We start from the raw sequence: 8,938 nt of genomic DNA, 5'->3' as shown, positions 1-8,938 counted from the left end.
ACATTTATCCAGAGTCAGCGTACATGAAATAGTCTTTCCTAGAGCAGTGTATTCTCAATGGGGAAATACAAATCTAGGTGAAGATATTAGACAGTAATGACATATTTTTACATCATGTAGAATTAAGTAAGGGGTCTAAAATAATGTCTGTGTAAAAAGGTGTCATGTTACTCCACTTTTGCACACATTCCTACAAAATGCAATGACCTCAGCTCAGGTTTTTTGCCTCCATTGTCACCTGCACTCGCTCCATGAGAGAAGGCTTATTATCCAGACATGCCTGATGTTTGAATAAAGAAGTGCAAATGAAAACACTGCACAGGAATGTAACTCTGACACAAGACAGACACACAATAGCAAACACACCTGGTAAAAAACATTCAGTTTATATACACTCTCAGATGTTGAAGATAGTCTAACAGAATTGGTCCAGGAGGATTTGATTTAAAGACAAATGTATTGTAACATGCAATGATATCTGTGTTGGATATGACTAAGGCTCTGAAGAATGCAGCAGATAATTCAGACTAGAGTAAGGTCAAACTGAGGCCTTTTTATCTGGCAAGGATACAGACTCACACAGTGGGGAGGGAGCTGGAAAACACTTTTCCTTTTTTTTCATACAAGCTATTTCACAATACAGACAGAAATCTGCAAGGCCGGTGTCTGCCTTCAGTAATAAAAGTCAAATGAAAGCATGGAAAACAACATGTGAATCTCTTAAATGATTTACTCATGAAGAATGGAGTATAAGAAAACCAGAGCAGCTTTGATAGTAAATAATTTCTGTCTTACCAGATGGACGAGTGTGGAATTGTGATGGACTCGTACTTAACTTAAGTATTTACATTTTTACGACAATTTTACTTTCGTTAAAGAATCTGATTACTTTTTACACCATTTTAAACAACAATGGTTGTGTGTGAGCTGCAGTTACATACACAAATATCACACCAGGACACAGAGATAACTCCTGACCTTTGATGTCACTCACATGGTGATTACTGTTCAGACAAGAGTAAGTGGGGAAGTCCTTTTTTCCAAGAAGCGCAAGCATAATGTTTCAGAAATGACACCACAGATGGATAATTACACAGATGAGCATTTGAGGCCTCACATTAACGTACATGACAACACTTCCCACTTACCACACTTTGCATCCGGCATGTAATGATATACAAATATAATGTCAAGAATTTCCTGCCGAAAACAGTTGATATTCATGATATATTCCAGATAGCAATCAACAATTTGCTTAACACTTCTTAAATGCCACTTGAACATACTGTAGCGGAATATGTATGGCAAAGAAAAGCGTTTTTAGTGAAAAAAAACGAAAAACAAATCTTAAATAATGGTATTTGTAAAATAAATCAATAATAAATTAGGAAACAAATAGCAAAATTCTGTTCTTTCTTACATGATAGCTCCGGTATTTGTTTTTAAAGAGGCCCCATGATTCTTTTTTTTTTTTTTACCTTTAGTGTGTAGTGTAGTGTTTCTCTCCCACAAACTCCCCCACTGCCTGAAACACCTCAATTGTTTACTTCTAACAGAGTGACATCACTATGTAACACTCACGCTATTATTGGCTAGCGCTCCAACACATTGCACATGATGGGCTAAGGGTGGACATCTCTAATGGCGCATTTCCACTGCAGGGTCTCGAACGGCTTAGTACGGTATAGTTAGGCCTTGGTAGGCCAGGTTCACTTTATGTTGCGTTTCCATTACAGTTTAGGAACTGGGGTAGTAACTATAGTAACGCAGTGTAGGCGGAGCCGTGACGTCATCTTCAATGAAACACAAAACCAAAAAAGCCCTCAGAGCTCACAGCTCCTCATATCTGTTCAGAAACTAGACAAAAGTTAAACAAGTACAAACCACAGACTGTCTGTGTCATGGTGAATACAGTCGCTGGTTTATTTATGTCTGTATAGGCCGTTGAGTGTGGACGGTCGGAGCATATAAAACGTTAGCTTAGCCGATCTCCATTCAGAAAACACGCATTTTAAAAGGTTTTTCGCCTGCCGTCTGTCTGCAGACTTGTCAAAGCATTAATTCATGGTTTTTACTAACCGGTATCAGTATGTTGTTACTTCGGCATCATTTTGAAACGTGTATTATAATTAAATCACGGTCAAATATGTTCATTTTGTTGTAGTTGCCAGCGATTCTCTCACTAGTTTAGCATACTCAGCCCGGTTGTTGGCCCGGAAAGAACCTCGATTTTGGAGAGCCAGAAAACTGTGAAAAAGTACCCGCTAGCCGGAACTACGCCTAGTGGAAACGCAACCAAAAGGGTCATTCCAGAATTGGAGGACAATTTAGACACCAACATTTTTGAAAAATTAACCTTTTATTTTATTTTATTTTTTTAATGTATTTAGGATAAACAGATAATAAACCATACAAAAAAGTGATTTGCCCAGCTAGGCATCAAATTAATATTTTCCAATGAAGAATTACCCCTGTTACTCTAATTATAGTACAGGGTTGAAAATAAATGCTAATTTGAGCTTTAACCTCAGGAATTATTGCTAGATGTAGCATGTAATGCTACTTTCAAGGCAAGGACAAACTTGGATATCTAATGCAAGAAAGATAACTTTGAAATGAATATGCTTTATTCTGATAATATCAGTAACAGGGTTGAGTGGGTCAGAGTGCCACACTCTTTTAAGACTGAAAAGATTGTAAAAATATGAAAAATAAAAGAGAGGACTTAGTTTTGGTCTACCCATGGCACTAGCACATGGCTGGCTGATGTCCTTTCCACTGTGTCATCTGACTTACAGTTTTTTCACTTCCTCTGCCAATCTAAAAAGGTTTGGGTAACAGGGTTGAACGCATGTTCAGGGACACACCTTCTGTGCAAAATTACTGTTATTTAAAATATGTTTATGATTTAATAAATTGATTCATTACAAGAGACATATATCAATAGAATAATACCAAAAAAAGTAAATAAAATCCCGATTTTAAATGTTATATTTGACATGCAAGTTGGTCACCAAGAAGCGGGGACAAGAGAAAAATGCCATTTTAGGGGATGTTCGAGAGCTATTTGATAATATTATCATAATATTTTGAAACCACTTGTTCTACAACTTCATATACATATTGTCTCAAGACAAGTATGTTTAACACAACAAGTGCATGTTTTAGCTTTTTGGGCATGGATTATTAGATTTTTTATATGGGGGACATGAAATGTCCTCCAATTCTGGAATGATCCAAAAACTGATGTCCGGGCATGGCACGCTTAAACCGCGCTGTAGTGGAAATGCGCCATTGGTGGTTGACTAATCACAACAGAGTTAACCAATCAGAGCAGACTGGGTTCTATAGGGCCCCTTTAAATCAGAATCTTTAGCATAATACAGAGCTTTTTCAAGTCACTCATTAGGATATTCACATAAGGATAATGGAAATTTAGCACAATAAATAGTGAATGGTAGTAACTTTCTTGCAACAAGCAGGAGCATAATGTTCCATTCACTTGCATAGAGCAACTGTTCCCACTGGCAAACAATCAGCCCGTACACATAATTGCACTGACAGACAACAGAAACCAGCAGACTCTACTGACTGGAGTTTTAATGGATTTGACATCACTTTTATTTGCGTCTGTGAATGCCTATATGGCAGGCAGAGCATTAGGTTTAGGGGTCTGTGCACACACCCTGGAGAGGAGTGTAGTCAGCATCTACTGAGCAGGAAACAATGACATCAGAGTGGGAGAGGAGGAGAGTTGGGGGAGGGTAGTGTGCTAGGGAGAGAGAGAGTAAGAAATGCATTGCATGTATTCCAGCAGGCTCACTAGGTACGAATGGAAACAGATTTTAAAAGTCCATCCTGCTCTTTTCTCCTCACTCTCACTGAGCATGTGGACATCTGACACATAACCAATGTCTGGGTATCACATTAGTTTCCTATTATGGGCTCCTGAGTCACATATTTGTGTCTTGTATTTGTCCTTTAATCTCATCTGAAACCACATCAAAGAACGCCAACACAAGCACAGACCATAAACTATGAGCAGATATGAAAAATCGCTTATGGAAGTGTGGTTTCGACACAGATAAGTGATACAAAAAAATCATATTGAAATATTTGTCCATCCTGTGTGCTGTGATTCAGCAAGTCCACCACAGCCCAGTCATCTGGCAGCATGGGACCGGAGCCACGGCTCTGATTAGGCACAGATGTAGAAGCATGCAGCAGCACTGAAATGCCTTTGGAGGCATCCCAAATTCATTGACCCATGACCAAAATGCCCCTCTCTATGATTGGTTGCTAATATCTCAACATTTCACTGCAGTGGCCCTGTATTGTGGTAAAACAATGGAGGAAAATGTATTATAATTTCTGCTAAATCATGCTTCAATTACGTGTTATTGAGTTTTGATTTGTTTCCCTGATGAAAGACGAAGAGCAGGCAGAAGGGCCTTGGACTGTGGCTGAGACTTTACACAGCTAGCCAGCACTGGTTCTCCGCCCCTAATGATGAAGCAGCAGAGAATCGTATGAGATTCACTTGAAACTAAACAACCAAATAAGGATTAGGTTGAAATTTCACAGCGTTTGACTCACACTGCCTTGAAAGCTGAAGCACAGGAAAAGAGTTGGAAGTGTCGTAAGGATCGTAAATACAACTTTAATGCCTGCCACTGAACAAGATTCGTTTTTTTAGTGTAGATGAGGCCATTTTATAGTGCAATGATACATAAAGCACCCTGTTAAAACGTAGCACCTGTGGACTTGCATGTTCTCTTAGAGATTTGGTCTTTTTAGTTGCAAATGTATAAAAGGGTGCTCTCTAGTGGTTGAATTCCAGAAAAGCTAGAGACCCAGTATAAACCATTGTTGTGTCTCAATTCAAACTATAATTTTACAGAATGATTTCTGAGTGAGCTGTTTACAGTCGTTGCACTATTGCACCAAGAATAGCTAAAAAAAGATGTTGATAGTGTTGAAACAAAAGTTAATTGATTTTTGAAGAAGATTAATCTGAAACAATGAGCACTTGTTTAGTTGTTTAATCGAGCAGACATTAAAAACATTTTCTTCTGAAATGTTAAAGGGGCGCTTTTATGCTAATTTTCAGGTAATATTTGTATATTGTGCTTCTACTGAGACATGTTTACATGCTTTAATGTGCTGCAGCATATCTTTTCACCCTCTGTCTGAAACCAGAGCTCAATCTGCTCTGATTGGTTAGCTGGCTGGCTCTGTTATCCCGCACCTTAGCCTATCACTACAACATGCTGGAGCACTGGCCAATAGAAGTGCGAGTGTTACATATTGATGTCATTATGTTATGGAGGTATACAAACGAGTTCAATGGAGGCGTTTCAGGCAGGGGGGGGGGGGGGCGTGGGGGTTAATCCCTCTGGAGGGAACACAGGGATTTTAGTCTTTGCGGGCCATTTTACAAGCACAAAAACCTATAACACACTACAGGACAGGGAAGACCCCAAAAACAATAACAGGGCCTCTTTAGGATTTGCTTATTTTCTTTTTGTCCTCTACGTGACTGAGCTCTCAGGAATTGTTATGCCTTTTTTACACTTCAAAACAATTAATAAACACATTGAATCATTTAATGGAAGAGTAATCATCAGAGATTGATCGTTTCAATAACTTTAAGTTGCAGCCATAGAAATGACAGTGGTGGTGAGAAAGCTTCAGGAGATCTAGGAAAACGAAATGTATTAAATCTTCTTTGAGAAATGTAATTGGCTATGAAACCATGCTGTCACAACATGGCAAAGTACATTGATCTGTAAGGGAAAAAACTATGTATTTATCTATACAAATGTGTATGTAATGTGGAGTTGATGGACAGTACATTCCAGTATAATTATTCATTAAATTCAATAAGAAGTCACAGAGAAAATATTTTAGTTTTTTTAACAGCATTTATTTAGCTTTCTCCATACAATACATTTAATGTAAAACAGCACATACTGTATTCTGAAATAACTCTCAGTATAAAATAGGGCTTCTACAATCAAGGTACAGTCATAAAATGCTCTGAGGGACATGACGACGACGGCAACAGTAAAACACCTTCATATAAAGCGCAGGATATTTAGAGAAGTGATTGTATTTGCCGAGCGGCTGAACTTCACACCACACCTCTCAGAGCATCCGACATCCTGCAAGAACCCGTTTTCTTTTTCTTTTTTCTCTTGGTTCTGGTTTCACAACTGAGGAGATTTGAAACGATAATCAACGCATAAGAATATGATCTATTAGAACCGCTAAAAATATAAGTTTTGGTAATATGAGAGGATAAATCAGGCCTTGTTTGGATACTGAATATATACCAAGGTCAAAGCATACACTGTATTATGACTCCTAATCAAACGTATATCTTTACAATCATATATTTATTTGTTTGTGACTGTAGCTGTACCCACTGGATTGTTTCTGAGTGTTTTCCGGACATCAAACACTTAAACACAGCAAAATGTATACTGTACTATCACTGAAGCCACAAGAAACCCAGCTTTATTTCAAACATCAGCCAATTATAGATCATTTAAAAAAGGATTTTATCATCTGCAGATGAGCGCGTGTGGGCCTATATAGTGTCTATAAATGTGTCTTTAAATAGATTACACATAACATTGACCAGCTTTTGTGTTAGTTTGCGATACCATAGTGGTTCAGGAGGAGATTATACAATATATAACATGTCCAAATGGTATGAGAGAAGGCCTAGGTACAAGGAAACGTAAAAAAAAAAGAAAGAGTCTGACTGAGAGGCCAAACAAACGTCAGGAGAGAGAAAAGAGAGATTTGTCTCAAGTCTTGAGGTAAGCAATGTGTTTCAGTATAATGCCCTACAGACAATCATACAGTTACAATCATTAATTCTCTATATACAAACTTCCTGATTTACATACACTGTACTGCGCCTCAGTTTAAAAATGTCATAAAACTAAATGTGAAATCAAATATATGGTGCAATTTCTTTTTAGAGGGAGGACTCCACGAAGTTTAATGAGGTGGGCGATAATGGACATTATGGCTATTGAAGATGGCCTGTTTCCTCTTGCATACGTCACACACACTATCAAATATCTACAACAGTGCAAATTTTCCTGTTCGATCAAAACACTTGCAAACAATTGGCTAAACTACATCAGCTCATTTTTTGAAGATATTTCGTGGAGAACGGAGATGGCAAACTATCCGAGTGGACCATAGTGTGTCTTTATGTATATACCCTTTAGGCCTGCATGTTTTAGGGGGTCACATCGACTCTGTTTACTGCGTTACATGAACGGAGGAAGTCTAATGTGGCACGGTGGCTCAAATGAAACAAAACAAAAAGGAAGCAAGGACAAACCAGCGCTCTACCCCTCGTGCCTCCACTGGACGTAGGCACCGTTTTTTCTGTTACCTTCTTAGAAGACAAGGGTGAGCTCAATAACACGTCAAGCCTATCCCACATCTCTCCGAAACAGACGCTGCGCCACCTAAATGTGTGTCTACTGAAGGAGGCCTGATGCAAATACGAAATAAATGTGCTATAGTAGTAACAGTTTGCGCACCCATTGACACTACGGACTGTAACTGAGACATGACATCAACAAGCTTTACGAAGAGGAGGAGGCTATAGGATGCTACAGTACTAGTGCTACCTGAACATGCTACAGATCAAGACTACAACGATGGGGGACGGTTTCACATTAGCACAAAGAAGGAACCAGCTTTGCTGAGGAGCTCTACCCATCCCAGCCGCCAGCTGTGTTCAAAACTAACATCTGTTTTTTTTTTCACCCAAATAATGTGTTCTTAGTTTATTGGGTAAATTTTGCCCTAAGAAATGTTCTGTACCATTTTTTTAAAACGACAAAATTTACCGTCTTTGCAGCTTGATGGATCAAGTACTTAGTAAAGCTGGCTTATTGTGTGCAGAGGAAAGCACCCCATCTGTAGTCAGTTCCTGTCATACAACAAACACACACACGCCCACACAAACACATTCACTCGCACAAGCGCACAAACCCTGAAGTTAGGAACGATTTCCATCGTCACACAGCAAAATCGTTTTGATTATCATTGAGTGAGAGCTGGGATTGCATACTGTACCATACATCTCCGAGGAGAGGCACCCTTCATCAATATCAGCTCATTCATTACATCACACACACAAGCGTACACACACACACACACACACACACACACTGGAATAAATGTTTAACTGTCAAAGAAAACATACAATCACATGCTTTATAACGGAATGTAGAGAAAGCTCATACCAGACCTTCGATTTTATCCGGGACCGAGCCGAGCGCACAGACTCTGTTATGACGTGTCTCCTTGGCTTGAACCGCAAAAAGATTTTCATACGTTCTGATGGGATAAATCAAAACCCTTCTAACGGCCACAAAGTCATCAAGTTTCATAACAAAGTTCTACAGTGCTTTAACATAACTGTGAAGTTATGGTCCGCTGTCCCTTCAGAAAAGACTAAAATAGTTTTGTTTTTTTATTATTTAAAATATATTCCCCCACATTACGTGGAAGCTCTGGACCTAGTCTATCAGACCCCTGGCAACACACACCATGAAACACCTGGCTCTACCCCCACACATCTGGGCTGAGCGTCCACATCTTTCACAAGACATTTATTTCATTAACGCTCTAATAGAGAATGCATGAGACCGGACCTTCAAAGCAGGCTGCGTTCAAAGTCTATTTTGTTAAAATCTTCTGTAACCTCCCTGGGTTTTTCGATCTGCCGCTCCCCACTCACACCGAGAGAAAAACCTGCCTCTTTCCCCCCTGTAGCACGGCTGGAAACGGGTTCATTTCTCTAGTATCACCATAAAGTTAACAGAGCGTTTAACAGTATGTATAATGAGCTGTTAGCATGCTCGTGTGATGGCGCTGTATCTCAGAGCAAGGGAGGAGAAGC

This window comes from Gymnodraco acuticeps, unplaced genomic scaffold (assembly GCF_902827175.1).
Source record: "Gymnodraco acuticeps unplaced genomic scaffold, fGymAcu1.1, whole genome shotgun sequence".
In the NCBI taxonomy this organism is placed as follows: Eukaryota; Metazoa; Chordata; class Actinopteri; order Perciformes; family Bathydraconidae; genus Gymnodraco; species Gymnodraco acuticeps.
Note: the sequence above shows the minus strand (reverse complement) of the source record.